Source organism: Ambystoma mexicanum, chromosome 7q (assembly GCF_040938575.1).
Source record: "Ambystoma mexicanum isolate Mex_15411 chromosome 7q, UKY_AmexF1_1, whole genome shotgun sequence".
Classification (NCBI taxonomy): Eukaryota; Metazoa; Chordata; class Amphibia; order Caudata; family Ambystomatidae; genus Ambystoma; species Ambystoma mexicanum.
The window spans coordinates 82,769,809-82,794,784 of record NC_090941.1 but is presented as its reverse complement, the minus strand read 5'-3'; the positions used below and the strand labels follow the sequence as shown (position 1 = coordinate 82,794,784).

Sequence of the window (24,976 nt, the reverse complement as noted above, 5' to 3'; positions counted from 1 at the left end):
TCTGCCTTCTCTTTCTCTCTTTGTCACTTTGCTTCAGTCCGCTCCTGCCCCTACAGTTCCTGTGACTACCTGTCTCCTCAATGATCAGCCTGGTGTGTACCCTGTTTCTGATATATGCTAAGTGTTACCTTCCGAATCAACCCAAAACTACAGTGCGACATTGTCCTGTGTGCTCCTAACAGATTGATAGAAACTAAAATTGATTCCTGGGGCAATGCTTAACATAGTTTGATCCAATATGCATCCGAAGAAAAAAATAAACTTCTGTTTCAAGCTACAGCTTTCAAGAAAGCAGGCAAAAAAAGTAAGTATTTTGAAAGACAATGAATTTCTCCATAATGAACATCGGATGCAAAGATGTGTTTATCAAGATATGTTGCTTCTCCATTCAATAAGTAATCTGGAACCCCAATCAATAGCTGCATATGAAATTCAAGATAAAAATGATTTCCTGTGCCAATTACTAGAATCAGAACAGAACTACCCACCCTTCAGTGATGCTGTTTCTTCCAACTATTTTGCAAATTCAGTATTAGACTCTGATTCTGTGAACATTTCAGTCATTCATGTGCAGCCGGCTTGCATTGCCACAAGCCAGTTACATGGGTCTGTTACCCCTATGAGTAATGCAGAATTACAAATAATCCACCCCCCCCTTCTTAGAGAGAATGATATCTATGTGGTAAATACTTTTCACAGTTGTATGCAAATCCCAGTACTGTGGAATGGGATTCTGTGTTTTCTGCTGACTCAGACTTGATGTCAGTTGAACAGTTACAGCAGGAAAATAAGTACTTGACTCAGTCATTGGAATGCCCCACAAAAAGAAGGGACGGTTGGGGTGCACCGACATATAATCCTATGAAAATACTCTGTACTAATTGTAAAGACTGGAGGGGGGTGTCTGTACTCCTGCTCCCTATATGGCAGAGGAAAGGCACAGAGGACCCCATCCAGGATTCTCTATAGGGTAGCGTTGGTCGAGCAATCAAGGCCTAGCTTCTCAGGAGGTGATGCAGGCTGGTTCTTAAGTCAAGTGTAGTCCCCAAGACCCCAGAAAGGAATGTCTACACACTGTATTAGTTAAAACACAGTCTTCATATAATTAAGTTCAAGGTTATATACAATCACAATAACTCACTTTGTGCTCAGAAAATCTACAACGGCAAATATATACAATTCTAAGTGGTACCACAATTATTATTAGATTCCATTAAAGTGCATCAACTGTACTCTGGTTAAATGTCACACAAATCAATTAATAGAGGTAACCAACAATAGACATAGGAGGAAAGCAGTTGGTTAGAACAATTGGCAGACTACTGGCCCCTACCACTAGACACCGTTCTGTATGGAGATCCCCCCACCTGGAGAATCTGTAAAGTACAGATATATCACAAGCCCAGTCCAGGTATTGTTCTAGAAGTCTTATTTCATTCTAAAATAGTTCTACAACCCCAATGTACCTGGAATAGCAGAGTTTGTTGTCGGGTCGTCGACTGATCCTTCTTGAGCGGCTCCCTTTAAGGCAGGAGCCATGTATCGTCGAGATCCTATGAGGAAAAAGGGTTGAACGATGACGGGGAGGTGACAGCTTCATTCCTAGCGGTGCTCGTCGACAACGGAGCGTTGGCGTCCTGCAAGGAAGAGGCATGCCGGGCACCTCGGTGACGATAGTTCAGGACCGCAAAGAGATTGTGAAGAACTGTGGCCCAGCAAGGGCGTTGAGTCATCCGGCGTCTCTACGGTCGTCAGGTGGCAGGAAACCCACTGGTGGATGCTCCTTGGCATGTCGGCGGCCTTTACTTTCTCCAGCGGGACAAATCGGTCAACGGTGCAGGCGAGAGCGTCCTTAGATCAAATGTTACTTAGGCAAAGGGAGCACAGCGGCTCCGGTCGGCGACGGTGGTGATGGACAACAGTGTCCGGGCGCTTCTCCTTGGGATTCCGCGGCAGTCCCCATCTCCGGTCGTCAGCCTGGCGTAGGTCTGTCTACCAGGGAGCTCTGGTAAGGATTGGCTGGTGCACAATGGTCCCTCGTAGCTCAGGAAGAGGGTGTCTAACCAGGTCCTCTCTGGGTCAGTCCTTGGAGACACAGCAGCTTTCAGATGGACGAAGTAGAGCAGCAGCAGCAAGACTTCTCTTCCAGCAGGGCTTCAAGGTTAAGCTTCAGTTTCAACTCCAGTTTCTCTTCAGCTTCTGAACACGAATTCTACCAGTGAGAGGCCCCCAGATATACTAGTTGATCTCCCATTCATTCTGCTGGGTCACACCCAGGCAACCAATCGGTCAGAAGGGCATTCATGCAGGCAGCCAATCAGGTGCATAGTGCATTCAGGCCATTCACTTCTCTTCAGACACTCACAACAAGTTATGTGTATTGGGACAAGTACCCAGGCATTCAACACTCCACACTGCATTCATACCAGTTTCGGGGAGGGCCGTCTCAGTCATTGTGTCAAATACCAGAAACTAGACATCCACAACAAGAAGTGCATATTTGTCACACATTCCATTCACCCAGGTCCCACCACAGTGTGCACCCACAACATAAAGTCACTGGGAAGGCTCCAGCCAGTCTGGCCTGGACTTCACAACAACACCATATATGTACCTTCCACCCAACAGCCAGTCAGGGGGAAGGGACAGAGTCAGGGTTTCCCAGGACTTTGGGAAAACAAGGTAACAGGCAATAGAAAGCAGGAGGCCACAGGGGCCATCTTGTTTCCCATCAGGAATCAACTGATTCCAATGCCAGGGCCTCGGTATCCCAAAATGGAGGATACTCGGAGCACCTGTCAAATTCAGCATGGAGCTGCCACCAGCTCATACCCTGCTCTGTGAGCCATACAACAGTGCCCAAAAACATACACTAGGGGCACAGGGTTGCACCCCCACCCATGGGTGCCATAAAGGTATCCCATGGGCCTGTACACCAAACCAAAAACAGGAAGAGCTGCAGTGCCAGGAGTCCCACATGGACTCCTGGGCAGAATACAATACAGAACACAAATGAAAAAGGACTACAGGACAAGGACAGGGAGGCCATGTCCCTCCAATGCATTTGCAGCATCACACTATTTACAAGCCTGGTAAAACTATAAACAATGAACCTGTTAGTGCTCAGTATGTAGTGACAAACACCATGAGTCAAGTTCCTATGAGGCCCTACATTGACACTATACATATTCAAGATTGACAAGCTCCTTGCTGCAATGTTTCTTCGAATGCCACTAGACTTTTTTCTGTGCCACAAACACACTCTGACACTCCATATGTGTATGCTAAGCCGATAACCACTCCTGGTCTACATGTCAAGTGTGATTCTGGTAAACAAAGGGCAGCTAAGTCCCCTGAAGACGACTTTGATCAGGAAAACACCATGAATAAGCTATCTCCTCTACAGAGGCGAGCCATGGATTTATATAGTGACTATGTCATCCAGCATTCCTAAATGAAAGTGATGGATATATTTCTTCTTTAGATAAACCATGTTACCCTGCACCAGACATTCCCTCTACGAGTATGGAGGACATTCAGATTCCAACCAGACTGCACAATATCATAGAAAGATCCATGGAGCAATTAACAGTGTTGAATGAAGAATATGCTTACCAGTTACAGATTGCCTAAAACACTACGATGGTTCACAAAGCCAGCCATGATTCCTCCAACAACGATCTATTCTTTACGGACCTCTCTTGTACCACACTTGCGAGACTATTTGAAATACCTTTTCTGTCTCCTGCTGAACCTACCACTGTTACTACTTCAAATACTAATCCAGGAGCCTTGTCCTACTTTAGCACCAATCCTGACAATTGACATATCTCCTACATTAGTTCCAAAACCAGCCTCCGGTACTGCCTTGCACATGGCCAGCAATCCAACAAACCTTTCATGCGATTCCAGCGAAACTCTTGCCCCAGCCTACAAAACAATAGTCACTCCTTCCACCTGTTTTACAAAAGACTGTGTCCCAAGACTCTTTCCTGCTTGTGGAATGAATCTGGACTGTGCATCCATGCCACTCCCAGAGCCCCCTTCAAGAAGTGAAGTAATCCCCATGCCCAGGAATGAAATAAAACCTCTAGTACTTAATGAAGATCAACCTGAATACAAAATCAAACCATTCACCATGCAGGAAGACTTTGTAGCAGATTCTTTGTTTGAAGACCTTCTGATCAGTACTATCATTAGTATTATTTTTTGGAACCATCTAAATATGTGGGAAGAGGTACCCGCACTCCTTGCCTGTGAAAACACTTTGGCTGATCTTCCACTATCCTTCCATTTGGCTGTACCTCCTGCCTCAGTACTTGAAGCCTCTGAGCCTGTCGGCAAAGACTGCATGAGTGTGGGATCCAAAGTACATCACATTCTGCCTACTGACATCCGTATACCAGCTGACGTGATGCCATCCAAACAGAAGAGTTTAGTGGCAACGAAATTATGTGTACTTACTGATGTTCATGAAGACAGCACTGGGTTGCTACAGCCATCTGAATTTGAACGCGTTTCTTGGCATTTGGAGTTTCCTTCACAACACTGGTACCCTAAGAACAACTTGCCTCCAATGTTTGCTTTATCCGTTCCAGCATCTATGGAAGTATTCACAGAGAAACCACAGTCTCATGCCCCAGAATGTCTCGATCAAAATACTACATTGAAAGATTACAAAACTTTGATCTGGGCATTTTTTTTATGACTTTAGTACTTCCTCATCTACTATGGCTACTGCAGAAAGAAATATTTCATAGATTTGGATTTCCTATGGGACACCTAGAGGTGCCCATTGAGAGAGGGATACTGTTAGGAATCTATCCGACTGCTACCCAGTACCACTGTAGTTAACCATTGATAGACTAGGTCATAGCATAACTCCCCATGTTAAAACCCATAAATGGCCATGGCATTCATTTGCCTGTTTTTGCTGCTGCAATTTTGGACCAAACTACTTTTGGGTTCGATTCCCGGTTTTGGGTTAAACCAGCGGATGCATTCTTGTAGATGTATGCTGTCCAAAAGGCAAAGGGCTGGTGGAGGCATACTAAATACATGCATTTGCAACAAGCTGGAAATTCCATGATTGCATTCACCTGTTACAAGCTCCTAAAGGCTAGGCTACCAAGGGAGGGCAAGGCTTTATTTCTAATCCACTGCCTGGGCTGAGCTTAATTGGACACAGCTGCCCCAGGATACAATCAGCTCCACGCTGCTGGGCTGTGGGCTTGGAGGGCTTCATAAACTCAAGCTGAGGTTTACCCATTGGCCTCATAAGCTCACGCTGAGGTTTATCCATTGTTCTATCAACTGCCTTTACCTGGCGATCCTGCTTCCTTGCTTCTGGTTACTAATCCCTACCAGCTACAGCCGCTTTCCAGTTCTTGTCTTGTTTGCTGTTAAGGCTAATGCTTTTTATCTGAAAGTATTTGTACTGCCTTATTATGAGCAGACACCCCCCCCCGACCAGCTCACAGGCTCCCCTTTTTTTCTGTCAAATCTGCCCCTTTCCCATGTTGCTTTGCAATCCAAGTTTCATGCTTTACTTGCTAAGATACATGTCCATAGTTCAAGTACCTGCCTTTTAGTGTACTTAGTTTGCTGAACCACATGTTTGCAGCAACGTCTTGTCTGTTACTATTGCACTGTCTCATGAACCACGTATTCGCCGAGTTGGCAGCAGCCCTTTCTCTTGTCAAAGACTAGTGCACTGAGTTTCTTGAACCATGTATTCACCGAGTTGGCAGTGACTAACTACCTTTCTTATGACTAAAGCTTTAGGTTTCATGACATTCCTAGAACGCAAGGTTTCCAAATTTATGTGTGGCAAATTTTCTTGCCTAAATCCCTGCCTACAGCCTCTGGCTACAGTTTCTGCTGTTTGCTTCTTTTCTCTGCCCATCCTGTACTTGGTCATTTCTATCCGTTCTGCTTTTACCTCTTGATTACCAATTGGTCCACTTGTCTCTCAGCTCAGCATCCATATCCCCTGGGTTGGTCTCCATTATGAACAGATAAGGGACTTTGGTTGCCTTAGTCCAGTTCGTTCAAGTCTTACCTGTAAGTATATGGTCTCCAGCTTTACCCTTTCACAGAGTACAACCATCAACATCAGCATGTCTTACCCATGATGTTGCTGCGTTATTGTTAATAGTAATCTGCTGGTACTGATCCCAAGGGCTTTCCCTAATCTCATGGCAACCTCTTATATTACAGTACACCCTTTATTCTGATCAATCCGTGTTACCCAGTATATTTGCCTGCCTTTGCTTTCTCTGCGTCACTTTGCTCCAACCCACTCCTGCCCTTGTGACCACCTATCTCCTCAAAGATCAACCTGATATGTACCCAGTTTCTGTTATATGCCGTTACCTCCCAAGTCACCCCAAAACTACAGTGTGTACTCAGACATATATATATCTATTGTCCTGTGTGCTCCGGACACTTGGCTTCACTTGGTCAAGAATATGGATCTCTTCTTTGGTTGCGGTGCCCACGTTGTTCTGTACCTGTACTTTCACTGCAAGGCAGATGTTTTCCTACAGGGGGTGGGGGGGGGGGAGTATGCGTCTTCTCCCTGATCAACTTGCCTTCAACACCCCTTCTTATTCTCTGCAGCAGTGACCTTCGTCTTGCTAATTTCTAAAGTAGTAAATAGATCTAGTACATGTTCCATGTTTCATTTACTCCAGACCTGGGAACCTGCTGCCCATCTGCTCCTAGCCCATCCCCTGTGAATATCTTACACCCTCCCTCATGTGCTCTTCGCAAAGTTCTAACACCCAATTAAGCCACTGCTCCTTGTCCGGAGCTTGGGAATGAGCTCCCCCTCTCTGTTCTGACCATTCACAGCGCAACTTTACACCCTGTCCGTGGCTGCTGACCTGGCAGGTGTGTCTCTATAGTGTGAGCTGAAACTGGATGAATTTTACTGTGTGGAATAATCCATGTATTTCTGAAGCCTACTAAACCTAAATACCCTACAAAACTATATTTTATTTTGAGACCTACTCTATGTGTTACACACCTAATGGATGTTAGATATGTTTATGGCGTGTTTTATATTTGCTACCTTTTAGTGTTTCCGATGGGTGCTTCTATTGCTGCTTGAAGTACTCCTCGTGTCTTTATCCAGTGTGCGTGTGTGTGTGTGTGTGTGTCGGGTTAGACCTAATATTTGCTTGCACGTTATTTGTCTTTGCCATCATGAACTAAATACTATGTGTATGTGTGTGTGTGTGTATTGCCGGCTACTGTATATCTTACGTCTAGGTGGGGTATCAGATATGAGTCTATTTCCTTGTCGACTTTGCCTAAAGCTTGTGCGTTGTGTATGTTGTCGGGGCCTCTGGCCTGAAGTGTGGTTACAGACTTGTGTTTAATGGGCTTCCTTAGTTTGTATTTTCCCTCGCGTTTGGGACTTTGGACATACATCTCAATACCACCTCTGAGAGAAGTAGATTTTGTCAAGTGACTTCAATTCAGCAATCCCACTAAGTCAATGCCTCGTCTGGGACACCCTTATTTATATATTTTTATGACAAGTTATACTCTGGATAATAAACCCTTATATAACGCCCCTCTCTTTGAATCCCACTGACCTCACTGAGCCAAGAAGTAGGTTTGTTTGGCAATTTAAAAGATGTATTGGAAAAATTAAACTCATATCACACTTTTATAATAAATTAATATTTGATATCACACTTAGGCAGATGACAGTGATCAACAATGGGTGATGTTACACTAGCACACTGATTCAATTACTTAAGAGTTAGTATAGGGAGGATAAGGTAACTGAGAATGCTTTTATGGTTTCAAGGAAAAAACAAAGATGAATAAAAGGCAGTACAGAAATAAACTTGATATGATTTCAGCAAAAGATAATATGATCACTTTTTCTCTGACAATTCACTCCCCCCCTATGCAATGTAAGGAGATGGAAGTAACACACACAGTCTTCAGGAATACAATCACAGTACAATCCGAATTCAGTTCCCCCCTAGCAAGTTTAGAGAAACAGGGATGATTTTAAACACAGGCAAAGTACTTTAAAGGTGGTATGCAAAGAAGGGAAAAATATGCTAAAAATGATTTTTAATTCCCTATAAGAGATTCAGGGTGGGTGATTGCTACTTTAAATTAGTTCAGGATCACTTTAGCAATGCTCTATGAATGATTGTCAGGTTGCAAACGAATTTCAGCAAAGGAAAGCAAGAAGCTGCTATTTTGACAAGTTTAGAAATTTGAGCCAAATCGCAAATCGCGGCACTTTTTTCTCGCTTCTAGCACAAACGGTTCAAGAGATACGGACGATTTTGTGAAGGTAGATCCTCAAAATAAAAGTCAAGCTCAGAATGACAGATGACAGTTTTGCAGCTTTGAAATGACAGAATGCGCACACGATTCCTATGATGCAGTTCTAAATAGGTTAAAATAGTTTGAATTAGATTATTTTAAACTAAGAGATTGGTTCTGCACCGTTCTGGCGAGATACTCACACTATAAATTTAAACAGAATGGTCTTGTCACGGATCTGGTCAATAGGTTTAGCTGCGGTTCTCTCTGCTCAGCGGGTCAATCAGGCACCGGTTCTGCTCACAGTGGTCTGGGTCTGGTCTGCGGTTCTGGATACAGCGGTCTGGTCTGGCACTCGGCACTGCACGGATCTCTGGTTCTGCTGGTCTGGATCAAATGGATTCTGGATATAGCACTGCTTTCTGGGTCTGGCTCTGTTCTGGATACACAGGACTCTTAGCAAGCAGCAAACCGCACAGCCCGGCGGTTGAATAGTTTGCAAAGGATTTTGAGGCCAGCTGAACAGTTCAACTCTTTGGAGTTTTTGTTCTGAAGTTAGTCTGGATCTCTGGAGTTCTGGAATCTGGAGTTCTCCGTCAGCGTGCTGCGCAGGAATTCAGTTGAAGGTTGGAAAATGAATGTCCCCGTCTGGCTTCCAGTGGCTCTTTTTATGTCTTTTGAAAATGGGTGTGGATGCTAACTTTCTGTGCCCACCCCACTCATGATTTGATAGGTCAAGGATTTCTCTTTGACCTGATTTGAGAAGGGAGCAGGGAGTCATCGGGTGTCATCTTTATGGCATACAGAAAGAACACTCCCCTTTGCTTTTACCTTAGAAAATCATTTTCATAACTAAACACATTTCCCAGATACACAAGTGGTTGACATTACATATACACATCATATATCACATAAGGTAGTTTCTGTTCCAACTCTGATGTTTCTAAGATCGTGGATTAAGAAATGACAACATTTTGCGCTTTTTGGTTGGTTTACCAATATTGGATTTTTACCAAAAATGACACAGATGTACACCGCCTTTCTACACATATTCCAGTAAATTTTCATTTTGCTAGCGTGAACCCCATGTCTGCAATCTCCATAATTCATGGGGTTTTGCCTCAGAACATGGTACAGAGTTCTAACTCCTCTTAAAATGTGCACAGAAAAATCACAAGAATAATGATATTATATAATTTTGACAAGTCCGTACTATGAATTATCCATCTTTTTTAAAATTATGCTCTGGCCCAGAGGGGTGTGGTTTCCCAAAGCACATGGTGGAATTTCTGGTTTGTCCACTTCCTCCAACTCAAGTTGCTCACAGAGGCACTGCCCCTCCCTGTTTCTCTCAAGAGGAAGCCATTTACGACCCCCCTAATTTAACATTTGCCTGAGACAAGGAAGGCTCATTGTTCAGTTTCCTGCAGTCCCCAGCTGCTCCTCCCCTAATCCAATCAGGGAGGTGTCATCTCCTTTTGGTGGGGGCAGCAGAATTCAGCCAGGCCTGGGAAGAGTGGCTGAGCAAGTTTCAACTCCTGTCGGGGGTAGTTGCCGGGCAGAATTCACTCTCTTCAAGCCAGGCTTCAGCCAAAGGTCACTTTTGTTCCCAGTTGTTCTTCATCCAAATCAAACGTACAATTTTTACACATGCAGCTAGAACGCTGATTCTAAGTTCAAAACGATGACATTTAACAGTTGCAAACTATGTGACACTCAACAGTAGGTCACTCATTTAATTTAAACATTTAGATTTTGGTGTCTTTCAGTCCAATTTCACTTCAGCTGCTGACATCCACAGCTCAGCCAGTTTTGTTATAAACATCGTTTTGGGCTCTTCATCTTTCCAGATTTTGTATGCACACAAGAATACATTCTGCCAAATGTCTGCTGGTGTTCAGTGAGATTTTTGAATATCTTGCAATGTTTAAAATAGGCATTTATAGCTTGCATTTCAGAGAAACAAAGGTGATTTCAAAGCGCTTTTTGAGCCAACCGGGACTGCTGTTTTTCCTTTGGCACACATTTCACTCATGGCACTCCTGGCCCATCACGCTCGCACTGGTGGGTGACAGGTCAGGGGAACATTTTGGTGTGCGCCAAATCTGCGCAGTTTTCCTGGATTCTGGCGCAATGTGGGCTTTTTTCGGCCATCTTGGATTTTCTAAGCCCACAGCACCAAATGTTGCAGCATAATAGTCCAAACGTGGGTCAGGACACCCAACAATTAATTGTGCTATAGAAACAGCTTGACAACGGAAGAAATATACTCATTGAAGGATAGAAATTTGTCAAGGTTACGTCTCAGCTTTTTTGCAGATGTTACGTTGAGGCCACAGCTTGGGAACAGTCGCAGCGACGGCTGTCTGCAGACTAAAATTCCTCCCACTACTCTTTTTTGGAGATTCTATGGTTACAAATACAATATGCTGGTCAGCACAGTGAGCCAAGCGCTCACCCCGATATCGGAGCGCAGCCTGCTGTGGCAGGTTCGGATCCCGGCAGGATCAGCTCAGCCTTTCATCCATTGGAGGTCCATAAATTGAGTACCACTCGGATGGATAATGTCGTCTTCTGTTACCTCAGTGCTCTGAGACCTATGGGTGTGTAGTGCTATATAAGAAATACATTATTATTACTCTCTCCTTGGCTCCTGGTCAATGATTTGACAATGCAGTTCCCAGATCCATGGTTGATGGATTTTTTCTCAATTTTCCACCCTTAAACTGGCAGTGGGCGGAGTGCAAAGTTCTGCAATCAGCATTGTTGTTGTGGTACCCTTTCCCACTATTAATTGATGCCTTCAAGTTCTTCTTGGCGTTGTGTCTGGGATCATCAGACCCAAACTTCCCTTGCTTCCACCTTATGCAATGTGGCAAAGTCAGTAGTTAAATTTTTTTTTTATAAGAGTTGTGGCAGAAAGCTAGCCTACAACGGCCTTCGGTCAAGTGCTGCGAGTTACCTTGGGATCGTAATGGGTTGGATTGGGAATCCTCTCCCCATAACCCAGAAAGTTTTCATCCGAGTCTGCTCTTCTCACAATCCACTATATTATTCCGTTACGGTGATAATGCTATCATGCCGCAACTGCTCTGAGGAGGAAACAAGTACAATGCTGATCTTTCTCAGAAGCCGCTTATTAGATTTTAGAACCAATCTCTGGTAATAGTATGCAATTTAAAGGAAAAAGCCTTCTTTGCAACAGTTGGAGAATCTACTTAAAAACAAGTACTGTAAACAATTCACACTTCAGCAGGCTATTTCAAGCAAAAAACATCAGATGTTATGACCCATGTTGTGTAATCAATATAAGTTTTTCTGGCCACACAGAAAATCATTTTGAACAAATATGTGTTGGGCTTACTCTTATGAACAAATAATGAGCTTCATAGATAGCACTCTACATGCTTTAAATATACACACGTACAAATTCTCAATCATTTGATTATTGGACAAAGAAAGAGGAACAATTAGAAAACATAACTGAAAATCCCAGGTCTGAAATCATACAAACGGACAATCGCAAATTCAAATGAGACAACCAGTTTAACACAGCGCACATATGCATGCAAGACAAACCTGTATTCAAAGGGCTGCAGTTTTGGCAAAGAAGGCCCGGCAATCAGTACTGTGTTGTCGTCATCATATTCTCCAATGACTTCAGACACTGAAAAGAAACCTGCAGGTTCTGTGACTGAAGAAATCAGAGTGTCTACACAAAACCCAGGCTGATTTAACACAGCTAAAGTGGAGAGGAAAACACAATCAGGAAGAGAATAACCTCAAAAAAGGAACAGAAAACAAATAACGGAATCCTCAGAACTTTTCAAAGAACTATCAATTCTTGTTGAATGTGTCAAATAGATGGTCATCTAATTCAGAACAAGTAATTGGAAAGGGTTGATCTTGTATAATCACTAGAAAAACTAAATGTATTTAGTGCTCTGCTGGAATGTCAATGTCTTTGTCCGTCATTCAACATACAATCAATTCCATTGATGCCGTAGAGGATACACAATGAACACAAGGAGACCATATTTAAAAATAAGAAGTGCATTTTTCTGCTAGTTCGAAGCAAATTTGCAAACATTCACTACATTTTTTATGCATCAAATTGAGGCCCTAAAATTAAACCATTGCAAAATAACTTTTCTAAGCAGAATTGTTGCAAAACTGGGGTACAACCCCCCCCAGTCTTCCTACTCTGACTTCATAGTCCTGTCATATATGTTCGTACCTGCTGTGTCTACGTGTACTCTGGGGGTTTCGGCGCAATATAAATAAATACATAAATGAGTCGGAATCTGAGATCAGCGTAAAATAAGAAAATAAGAAAAAAAAAGTGTAGTAAATCTAAGCACATACTGTAGAGTATATAAGAAAAGTGTTGTTCCATCACGGAACAATACTTTTCTTATTTTACATGGAGCTCAGAATCAGGCCCTTAATGTAGACAAACCCTTACTGACTTTTGGATTTGCTTTTGGAACAACGTGTAAACCATAAGTTCTTGTTACTAAGGTTAGTGTCGCAAAACACATTTTTCCATCACAACAAGTAATTCTTTTTACACATTGAAGCAAAAAAAAAAAAAAACAAAAACAAAAAAAAAACAAATCGGTGGGGGCTAATCTTGCTTCAAACCTAGCAAATGTAATTAATGCAGAAAGCTGAAACATTTTTTTGCTCAAAAGGACTATGATCAAGATATTGCGGGCTACGCATGTTACACTGATACTTTTCTAATTGGAAATGGCACTGCGGGATCACATATGTTAACTTATAACATCAATTTAGAATGTACAGCAAGCATCTCACAAACCTTGTCACTCCAATTTCCAGAGACAATCAAGTTGTAAATTGGGTATTCTGTAAACCCACCGACTAATGCTTTGTCGCAATCCTCAGGCTTTAATTAAGGTACTCCTGCATACACAGTTTAAGAATCTATCAGATATCTTCAACATAGCACTTGAGAAAGGAACCACAACACTGTGGATGTTAAAAACCGACTGTGATGCACAAAATCAGGGAAGCATTTGCACTCGCCACTTACCACTGACTGGTGATAATTGACTCTTGGCAAGAAATGGCGAAATATGCAAGTGTGTAGAATTGATGTGTTGAGTGACTTTTCGTGGCTGGCAAGGAACTTGAAATTGTTACCCATGGATTAATCATAAACACTCATTGGCTATATATATATATATATATATATATATATATATATATATATATATATATATAAAAGAAAATCTGAAAGACTGAGGGGATTAATCGATAGGCCAGCAACTCAGAAGAGGACTAAGTGTGCTGTTTCATTTGGATTAATACTGGAAAGGATGAAAGCCAGGTGGAACATAAGAGCACAACACAATAGTGGAAAGAAGAACCAATCACACCCTGGGCCCCTTTGGAGAGTGAACGAACACTAGCTTTGTGACCCAAGAAGTATTAGACTCACCACTGTGCTCCTTTCTTCCTTCACCACCCATGGCCTGGTACCAGCTAGAAAGCATTGCGGAGCAGAGGTGTTGCGACTGTGTATAGACCTGATCCAGCATAACAGAGGTAGGACTTCTGCCCAACACCAGAATGACAACGGCAAACTATGAAGCCTCTGAGATATGTACAGAGCATACAGGTGAGCTAAGCTACCTAATTAAAACATCAGGCCATTTGGAGAGACCGAGACAGTGCTACAGGCAGAACCAACACAAAGCCCTGCTGGGGAAACAGGACTACGTGAACATGCATAAATGGCTGGGGGACATCAGGTCCATTGTGGCACTCGCAAAGAACGAGAGCGGTCCCTTCGAAGCTCTGTGAATTGGCCAAGCTGAGCGGTCCCATAGGACCAGGAAAACTGAATGTGATGAATGCCATCTGGCAAGGGTGTCGAATTAAAGCCCTGTTTTTTAAAACGTGTATTAATTCATAATATTATACTGGTAATTCCATCTCTGAAAGGGTAATCTGCTGATGCGATTCCCCTTTGAAAAGCTCCATGCCAAAAGCATAGCGTGCATCTGTGTCCTGCTGCATTAGTACCCATATTTGCAGTGCCTGCTCTACCAGTGGCACCAAGCATGTTCAAAGGTCGCAGCTACCAATTTGACAGCTGCAGTGACTTTATCTGCTAGCTTTGCATATTCTGTGTTCATTCTAAAGAGATGTTTTCTTTTAGTGTTTTCTAGTTAGTAAATACTGTACGTGGTGTGTTTAACTGAAGTATGCATATTATTATAGAACCTTGATTGGACATTCCTTTATTTTGGAGTGTTACACTTCGCTGTTTGGGTTGTTACTGAAGCACATTCACATCCCTCAGGATTATATCCTTCCCTAGGCTCACGTTACCACAAAAGGCAAAGGAGGTATATCTCTTAACTGTGCCTGTTTAACCTTCATGATTATGTTTGCTTATGGTTCGCACAATTCGAGGGCCGAGGGGTTGCTTTAGCCTCTGCTCCTCATTGTACTCCAGCAGGGCACAAGTCAATTAGTCACACTGACATGTCAATTTGTCACACTCACAAAGATGAGAGACTGAAAAGGGTTGGACAGCTGACAGTTCAAAAAGAGCTAAGAGACTTGTGGAGAGGTCCAATGAAGAGGATATCCTGCAAACCTGAGAGAGCCGAAAGGTCAAACCAAGCAGAGAGAGCCAATAGTAAAGAAGCTTGAGCGCTTTGGCAAAGCTGGAAGACCGCAACACTAGGAAACCACATACAAGTGAAACCAGCATGGCTCTGAAGGGAAACCCAACTAGAGTGTGCAAATATCTTGCACTGGATATAGAAACGCAAGTGAAGGGATGCAACACTGGTTACAAAATGGTCCTGGGTACTGTTGTAGATGTAGCATCTAATGGAAGGTTTCAAGTGTATCCCGCAGAGCAGTGTGTAAATTCTACACTTTTATTCAATTTTCGGAGTGAAATGTGAACCTATTACTTAAAAAAAAAAAGGTCTAGGTCTCCCAGGCCCCCCTTTATGTGCAGGGGGCCTGGTTGAGCTGGCACCTGTCTTACGGAGCCTGCTGGGTGGTCCGACGAGGATGGCCCTGTTTTAGTCTGCCCGGGCCAGAGGCTTGATCCTAGTTTGGGCATTGGTGAGTGGGGCAGGGCCCTCGGTCGTCAGACAAGGTATGGTGGGAGGCTGCTCCAGTCCCCATCTCTGATACCACTATTTATTGCACAGAGACAGGGAAGACGCTCCAGTGTACACGGCTGCCTCTACGGGTGGTCGCATTGTTTCTGGACCTCAATGGGATACAGGCATAGCCTGGTGTCTCCGTAAGATCCCTCCTTTTTTAATGAAATTAAGAAAATTAAATATTTGGCATGTTTCTGTGAGCGTTTGGATTCTGGGGGGTTGGGAGGGGCAGTGGGCACAGTGGGCAGTGGGTACAAGTTTCAAAATCTTTATTAAATTCTTGGGGTTTGGAAAAACTCCTACTTTGCCCTATAGCTATGATGGGAGTAGTCTCTACCATCAAATAATAAAGAAAATGCAGTCGTAGTCAATCTAAGTCAAATCAAAATGGCCTATACTAAAAGAAAAGTGTGTAAAGGGGAATCTGTATGTAAAGGAAAGTCGGTGTTATAACAAAAGGATCAAGATGGTTGAGTCAGCGCTCCTCCACACGTTGGACAGCACAGAGTAAGGCAGCCCCTGGAGACAGGATGACACACTCTGGCTCAGGTCAGTTCAAAACGTGGGTCGAGGCACACTTGGCCTTCCACGTTCAAGTCACTTGAATTCACTAAAAAGTAATTTCACCGTTCAAAATAATTCACGTAGGTCTCCCTGTGTCAGGCTCGGGCCTCTCAAGGCATCAATAGTTCATGTAGGTCTCCCTCCGTCGGGCTCAGACCTCTCAACAAAAGTATCCAATTCATCGTAGATCCCCCAGCCGGGCTCGGACCTCGCAATCACAGCACTTGCAGGGGTTCCCTTACCCAAGCTTTATTCACCCTCAAGAAAAGTACCTGATTCAACGTAGATCTCACTCAGCTGGGCTCAGACCTCGCAATCACAGCACTTGTGGGAGTTTCCTTCCACAAGCTATATTCACATTTGTTAGGGGTTCCCTTCCCCCAACTTATTTCCTGTTCCAGGTCTCCTTCAGCAAGGCTCAGACCTTCACCGTTGAAGACTTTCGAATGTGCTAGGCTTTTCAATAAACCTCTGCAGGACCACTTTTTACTTTCTAATGGTATTTGCACCAGTGTCTCTTGGTCTGGGTAGTTCTGCAACACAATCAGAAAAGTTCAAAGCTCTTTCTCTTATATTCAATCACCTTTTAACTCCCCCTTTCGTATGGGTTAATCTTCAATGTCGCGTATTTCAAAGTTCATTCACGTTGTTGCTTTATAAACAGACATCAAACATTTAGCTGAGACTTTCGAGTGGGCAGTTTCCTTTCGCCGGGCCACTCTACTACTCTATATCACTGGCTTCCCAGTTACCGCTGACTTTAAAGTTCACTACAGGTTTGCTTTCCTTCGCATCTCATCAGCACACATGCAACCTTCAATTCAGAGATACACTGTTGTGGCTTCAATCTTTCTTTGACACAAACCGGCCTTTCATGTCTCTCACTAACTCACCGGTTGTGTGCATTCTTTTCTGTTCTCTGCGGCTTTGATTCACAAGTCAAGGTTAATACCACAGGCTTGGCCTCGCCTCCTCAACTCTGCCGTTCACCCGGGAGGGTCGGTAGCATCCCTGAAACACAATGCAGGCTTCTTCTAGTCTGTGTTTTGGCTTTCTCTGCGTATCTCTCACGGTTTCCCGGAGGCAACAACTGCATGTCACTCTGGTCCCTCGATCAGTTGTCCTGCTCCAGTGGGTTTGGCTTTGCCCCGGAAGATCTGCTCCTTCTCGTGTTCCACCTTGGTCTGAGTCTATCTCCATGTTCTGCCTTTTATCTGTGTTTGGGGAGCTAATGGCTATCCGATGTACGTAATTAAGGTCAAGTGCCTTACTTTCCCGACTTATTAATGGGAAAGGGTTAGCCTCTTTACTCTCCGTCCTCCTCCACCCAGTGTTTGTGTAGAAAAGGCGAGGGGAAGGCAGTTTGAATGTTGGAGAATCCTACAAAATAGGATGGGGTATGGGCATGGAAAAGGGGGGATACCACATCTCACCATTGGGTGTCTCACCCCCATTCCCTGAAGATTCCTCACCCAGGTGATCCTCCCACACTGGACCACCTTCAGGGTCTGGATCCAAAGATGATGGCCGTGCCTTGGCCATCTGAGAGAGAGATCCCCGGGGACTAGCAAGCGAAACACCCTTTGGTTTCTCACAGGTGAGCGTTTGCACACCCCACGGCTGCCTGACTGGGTCACCTGGTCGTGTGGTTGGCCATGTAGCACAGAGAGGCGGCCACAGCATGGGCTGGTCTACTTAAAATTGGTTGCACCTGGTTGTCCTTGCTGCCTTATTTTAACAGGTTCTACTTCCGTTCTTTTGGCGTCTGGTCTTTTGCTATGCTGGTGCCTGGTGCTCTGATCTTGAAGGGGTCCTGCTGCAGTTGTTGTACTCTGATGTTTTTGTTGTTGCTTACCTGAAGTTTTCTGCAAGGCTGCCAGGGCTTCTGGAAAAAGGTGGTATAAACTGAAGCATTTGAAGGGCTAAACAGTGAGCTCACTGTCCTCCTCTACTGTCTCTGAACGGTGTATCTCCTCCAGGTGTAAGAGGGGATGTGCTGGTGTATACATTGTTGGTCCGCATTTGCTGAAAAGGCCTGAGGATGGAGGCTGGTGTGCAGAAGAAATACAGGAGTTCCAAGACTCTGGTGGGGTCATCAACTACTTCTTCTGACAGAGTCTCTTTGTCTTCTTCTGAAGTGCCGGCTGATGCTGAGGAGCGCAAACGGAAGTATCTGGATAATGAAGAGCTGGCTGCAGTGTTGGTGCTCATGGCGAAATACATGGGGTTCATCAACCACACCAACATAGTGTGGTGTACGGTTCCAGGCCTCCTCTGTGCCAGTTTAAGCACATTATGAGGGCATAACTCGCGTTACTTCCTGATATTCGGGAGGAAGTTCTGGGTACTCTGTACAAAATGGATTCGGCCCTTAAAAGGGCTTACGCTGGGGCGGCCATGACCTTTCGGGCTTCAACATACATCTCATACATGGCCAAGACTGCTATTGGTGGTTTTTTTAAGTTTGCTCAGCTTAATTTATTTTAGGTATTTATTAGGCATTTGAATGGCACCCATAGACAACAGGCACCACAAGACAAAAAATGGGGAGGGGGACATAGGAAAAAGAAAACAACAATGACGATTATATTTGCCTTCTAACAATCCTACCGTGTAAGTGCAAAGACAAAGGTGATAAGTGCAGGGGAGGAAGGAGTAGGGTGTAGGGATGGGAGGGGGTTCAGGTGCAGCAGTCGGGGGCCCAAAGGGGATGAGCAAGTGCTGAGGGGGGCCAACGAGGGCAAGTGCAAGAGGGGAAGGGGGGCAGATAAGTGAGATGGACAGGGTGGACCGGTTTTGGGTTCGTCTGAGGAAGGCTGCCCGCGGGCAAATGTTGGTAAGGGATGCCGGGGGAGACTGGTCAGTGGTGCTCTGGCTCCTGTATTACTCAGTAGGGACCATGCACCAGTCACAGGGGTAAAAGGACATTAGCACAGGAGGGGGAGAGGGAAGGAAGGAAGGAAGGAAGGAAGGAAGGAAGGAAGGAAGGAAGGAAGGAAGGAAGGAAGGAAGGAAGGACCGGCTCAAGTCTTAGGGGGCAGGGAAGCTGTTCGAGAGGAAGGAACCTGCCAAGGAAAGGGATCTTCCTCCCACTCTCTGCTTGGAGAAACGTCTGACCTGCAGAAAGTTGGAGCTAGATGACCGAAGAACTCTAGCAGGGAAGTATTTAGAGAGAAAGCTGGATGTAAAGAGGTCTTGGGTCCCAGACAGCCTTGTGGGCGATGCAACGGTCTTGAATTTGATCCTTGCGGTCACCCGGTGCCAGTGGAGAGATTTTAGGGCTGGTGATATGCAGTTCCTGGGCTTGATGCCAAGGACACGTTTTGCAGCCCTATACTGGATTAGTTTAATGGGGCGAAAGGAGGAAAGAGGCAGAACGAGGAAGATGCTGTTGCAGTAGTCCCGCCTAGAGAGAACGAGAGCTCTGGAGATGTTGAACGTCTGGGGGAAGGTGAGGAAAGGGAGAGGGAGAATGCCTCTGAGGAGGTGGAGCTGAAGGTTGCTGAAGATGATGTTCGGTGATGATCTGGTGGAGCGGGTGCACCGTGTGTTCAAAGCGGATAAGCTTTGTCGGTGCTCTGAGGTGAAGCCCAGGGCTGGGGCTTCAGGTGGCCGCAAGAAGAGTCATGTTCAGGGGGAGTTTTCAGAAGCCTCCTGGAGGAAGTCGGTTGAAAGGGCCATAGAAATCTGGCACACCCTTTGTTTTGTGGCGTTTGCAAAAATCCTGACTGGTGGAGATACACGATCGAATTTGTCTCGCGTTCTACGTGCTCGGGGCGTTGGCGACTCCGCTTCCCAGGAGGGCGAAGTGTGCTCTGGCCATGACCCAGAGTGTCATGGAACTATTGGAGAAGGAGGCAATCCAGGAGGTTCCTAGGAAGGAGAGGGCTACTGGGTTTTACACTGTTATATTTGTGGTGCTGGCTGATGCTGAGGAAACTAAAGGGAAGTATCTGGATAAAGAGGAGCTGGCTGCAGTGTTGGTGAAGGTGGCGTAATACAATGGCAATTTCCGTCTGATCATGGACCTCAAGTGGCTGAACAAGTTTGTGCAGACTCTGCATTTCAAGATGGAAAGTCTGTAGAGGATCATCCCAATGATCAGGAATTTGGACTGTTTGGCGTCAATGGATCTCCAGGACGCAAACTTCACATGCCCACTCAGAGGTCGCATCAGAGGTATCTGTGCTTTCTCTTCCTGGGCAGGCATTTTCAGTTCTGGACCTTTCCCTTGAGCCTGAAGAAAGCTACCTGTGTATTCACGAAGGTGTTGGGTCCAGTAGTTGCGCTCCTTCTTGCCAGGGGATTCAGGTGTTTCTGTATCTAGACCACTGGTTCATCAAGGTTTCCTCCAAGAAGCTGTTGATGGAGCATGTGACCATCGTCTGGAGTGTTGAAATCTCTGGTGTTCCTGATCAACTGAAACAAATCTTGTTCTGATCCTTCTCAGGATCCACAATATATAAGGGCCCCTTTCTGAACTGCAATGGAGTGGGCTCTGATACTGCTGGACCAAGTAGACTACTTGAAGAGTCTTTTTTAAACAAGGACTGGGATACGGCCAGTGAAGTTCTCAGGGTGCAGGGTCCCATGGCAGTGTGTATCTTTGTGATTCCGTGGGCACAGATTCACATATGTCCACTGGTGTCACATTTGCACTGCTCTTGGAGGACGGATTCCCAGATGTCTGAATCACGTATTGCCATTCGCTAGGATTTGAGGGTTCAGCTCCAATGGTGGGTGGGCTTGGACATTCAGTTACAGGGCTTTCCATTGAATCACCCCTTACCGAAAATTGTTACTACCAACGGCAGTGGCCTCGGGTGGGGGTGGCGTTTGGAGCTGAGAGTGCTCAGGGGTGCTTGGTACCGAGGCATGCTTCACAATCATCCAACTGGATGGAGCTGGTGATGATATTTCTGGTTCTCAAAGTGCCTTCCCATTCCATCCAGGGGTCGGCTATTCTGGACGGACAATACATCGGCATTGGCGTATGTCAATCGACAGGGTGGTATGAAGTCATGGAGACTGTAGACTCTAGCGTTCTGGTTGGGATGCTGGGTGGAAAGCAAACTGCTGTCTTTGTGGACAGTTCATGTCAGGGTGGTGGACAAAGTCCAGACTGATGGCCTGGGCAGGATTTTTCCATTGTCCAATTAGATTTTGCACAGGTCTGTGTTTCGCCTGATCTGTCAGAGGTTCAGGTTGCTGGACCTGTTTCCGTCACCTATGGATGATCAATTGCCCCCGATTTCTGTCTTTGGGGTCTAGTGGAGTGGATGCCTTGACATTGGACTGGTCGCAGGGGCTTCTTTATGCTTTTCCTCCAATCCTGCTGATTTCCAAGGTGCTGCTAAAGAACCAGGACTCTGTGTCAGATGTGGTTCTGGTGGCGCCTGTGTGGCCAAGACGCTCTTGCTACCCTCTTCTTCTAGACTTGGCTGTCGTTCCGTAACGGTTGCTGCACTTGTTCCTGTGCCCATTCTGTATGGGGCTGGGTTCTTCCCCCCAATTCAGTCTTGGAGAGGCAGGTTTGGAAGTTGAGCGGCAGGGATTGAGCAGACCGGGCTGGACTCTGCAGTTGGCAATGGCGATTCAGAGGTCTAGGCAACCCTCGATGATGGTGTATGAGGTGCATTGGAAGAACTTTGCATGGTGAAGCACTAGGAAGTCTGTGAGGGCTCTGGACTGTAGCATATCTTTGATTTAGCAGCTTCCGCAGAATGCTGGGTCATGGGTCTGGCAGTGTTCTCTCTTAGGGCCCAGTGGGCGGTTATCCAGGCTTATCCAGCAGTGGGTTTTCCAGGCAGCCAGGTGTGACCTGTTGGTCTTCCGGCTGTTTAACAAGTTTCCTCTTGTCTAAAACCCATGGTGTGTGCTGGTATTCCCCTGTGGAAGCTTCCCTTGGTTTCACATGCTTTGTAGGACTCTCCTACGGCATCTTTCGACAGTCTAACAGTCTGTTTGTGACATAAGGGGTTTCAGAGTCTGGCCTGAAAGCTTTGGTGCCTACGATTAGCCGGTGGATTAGGCAGGCCATTGCCTTAGCCTATCCTGGGATGCAGGTCTCTTTGCCGGCTTCTGTTCAGGGTTGCTCTACAAGAGGCATGGCGGCATCTTGGGGAGAGGCAAGGGGAATGCTGATTCTGGAGGTCTGCAGGGCAGCTACCTCAGCCAAACAAAATACGTTTACCAGACACTATCGCTTCAAATTGCACATGCAAGGATCTTTGAGAGTGTTGTGTGCTGGGAACGAGACTCAGGGATGACTTGTTATGGTATTTTAAAATAAAGTTGGTGATGGGACGTTGCAACTGCACACTGCTAGGTCTATATTTTTGTGTTCATGGATCCATTTTTCACTGTTATCTTTGGTATGCCTCACTAGTAAGCACTGGAACAAGGAAAAGGGACGTGGAGGTAATGACTCAGTTACTTTCTGGTAATTTTCATTACCACTAGTCCTGCTCTTCCTCATCACAATACTTACAACATTCCTCGCATACCCTGGTGTGGTGCACAAACTATGATGTATTCGGGGGTATTGAAACTACCATCTTGTGCGGGAGTACTGTACTCTATGAAGAAGTGGGGCAGGTATGTGTGTTAGTTAAAAGATGGAATTGGTTCCTGGGATGGAGGTCGGGACCTCACGACTGACGAGGTAGAGTAGGAGTAATGAAGATTCCTGGTAAGTAACCAGGACTTTAATATTGTTGAAGTTAGCGCTGGTCATTGGGCCGGCTCTTGCCAGCTGGATCTCGGGATCGGGCCACAGTCAGCCGCCCCAAACCCCTGCTCTGCGCTGAGAAGAAAAGAAAAATAGCACCCGCGTGCAAACTGTAACTTGATCTGGTGACCCCATGCAAGAGGAAGTTACAGTCCTCAGCCACAGCCCGGTCCTGAGGCACGACCTGGTTTATTTATGCAAGTTTGTCGGATACATGGACCCGGATTATTTATTTATGCATTGAAACATTGCCTAAATGAATATACAGGTATCCAACAAACATTTCATAAATACCCCTATTAACATCACACACGATGCAGCCACCCAACTGCTTTCAGAGGGGAGCTACAGGAGCTGTGCCGGGTGTGGTTCAAGTAAAGAAAACGTTGCTTATGGCGAACAGAAATCCCTGTTTTTTTAGTACTCAAGGGGAAGTTATTTTATATAAAACAGAATGCAAATTGTGCATTTTAAAGAATATTTACTCATGAACACTGGTCAAAACTATTATCCGCATAGAAAAATAACTTATCACTAGTGACATGGAAGTGGTTTAAAGTGGAATTGATATATAGTTTGGAAAAGAAGCAGCATGAAAGAAATAGTGCCGTTTAAAACTATTATTTTTGACATTTCCTTTGATCGGACGTCAACTGCCAGCTACGCCACCTTAACCCTCTCTCCTCGGGCACCACCCCGCAAACTGCACCCCCACCCTGCCACTTGCGGGATCCCCCCACCAATTATTTCCCATTTCCACTACTGGTTGAAGTGGGGCATTAAATCCCACAAGGATTGCTAATTAGATCTTGCTAGCTTCTTTGAGCAGGTTGGGTTTCCCCACACACAAAGTTCGCCTCCACCTTCCACGCTGGATACTCTCCTGATAAGGAGGGTAGTTTTACATGTCAATGTACATCAAACTTATATTCTCATTCTAAATGCACTGGATTAGAGCAATATTTTTAATAGCCAACATATAGAAATCAAATTAAACCTGAAGGTAAAATGGTGATGCGCGAAATAAATGGTATTGTTCCACTACTGCTGCATGTAATCGGGGCCACAAACACGGGGTCTTCACGAACAATAGTGCATTCTGGATTTGAAACCTTAAATCATTTCAACTGAAGACTAAAGCACACTGCTTCAAATACGAAATTCCATAACTCCCTTACTTCCGGGTTCTCCCATAGCAGTTTTACAACAGAGCAATAGTCGGGTGGTTATAAAGGGCAGTCTTAACAATGAGCTATTCAACATAGGACTCCACAGAAATAATCCCCCAACCCCTCACCTGCGGCCCATTGAACCCAGACGCACACAACACAAAGTAACGCATGGGTGCATCTAAAGGAGTTGCTCTCGCAGAGCAGTATAAGCAACCGTAAAGTGGATAAATGAGCAATGAATGTCACGAACTCTGAGAAACGGACCTTAATGACCGCTGTCTCCTCCCCTCAACACTTAAGTCGCACGTTTACGTTCAGGTTAGTGGAGCTCTGTGAGGAGTGTCTAGTTGCGAGCCGAGAAATTCACCATAGCAACGCTCCACCTCTTCCTCATCACGTGAGCTGCGAGTTATGTTCAGGCCACAGACTAGGAACCTCTATGGTCTAACCAAACCCGAGCCCTGTAACTTACACGCCCTTCACGACCGCGTGATGTTTTCACCGGACTTGACCGAATGGGAGCAAACGAATTTGTTATAAACAGCTTTACATTTCGGAATGTGTCTCCGGTGCAGAAGTGCGGATTCGGAATATTACTTTTGTTTGAGTAGAGGACCGATTTGTTTTGCGTAGATGGGGAGAACTAGGTAGGTTGGCCAACTCTTTGATAGTCGTTCGCGAGACACTTGCACACAAGGCGGTGATGACGTCACAACACCATTCACGTTTGGCCCGCCCCTTTTTTAAATTACATTTTTTTAATGACTCTAAATTCCTGACTTAATTGAAATGCAAATGGTTTGTCCTTGGGAGGTGATGGTCGCTTTTTTTAACTGCAAACATGACCATGACATCCCCAGGAACAAAGCATTAGCATTTGAATTAAGCCAGGTGTCAGAGCATTACAGCTTGACATGTAGGCTCAAAAGGAGCCAGGGCCGAAGAGCCGCCCACTGAAAGAAAGCAGCAGGCGGCAGCGCCATGCTGTGTAAATGGCCACTTCAGTTTGCAGAGTGGCTGTGCTGGAGGCAGGTTGTCACGACTGCATCCGCACA

At 45.2% G+C, this 24,976-nt stretch overlaps 1 protein-coding gene across 5 annotated transcripts in view; it reads right to left on the bottom strand.

The window, feature by feature from the left end:
- The window catches only part of PNPLA4 (patatin like phospholipase domain containing 4), a 442,111-nt gene extending 417,813 nt beyond the window's left edge, over positions 1-24,298 (bottom strand). For 3 of the 5 annotated variants that reach the window (XM_069639972.1, XM_069639970.1, XM_069639974.1), the window contains exons 1-2: positions 24,047-24,167; positions 11,878-12,040 (exon numbers count right to left, since the gene is read on the bottom strand). The gene's annotated coding sequence lies outside the window, so the exon portion shown is untranslated. The other 2 variants (XM_069639971.1, XM_069639973.1) reach the window with 2 other exon arrangements.
- Positions 24,299-24,976: the final 678 nt, after the last annotated feature.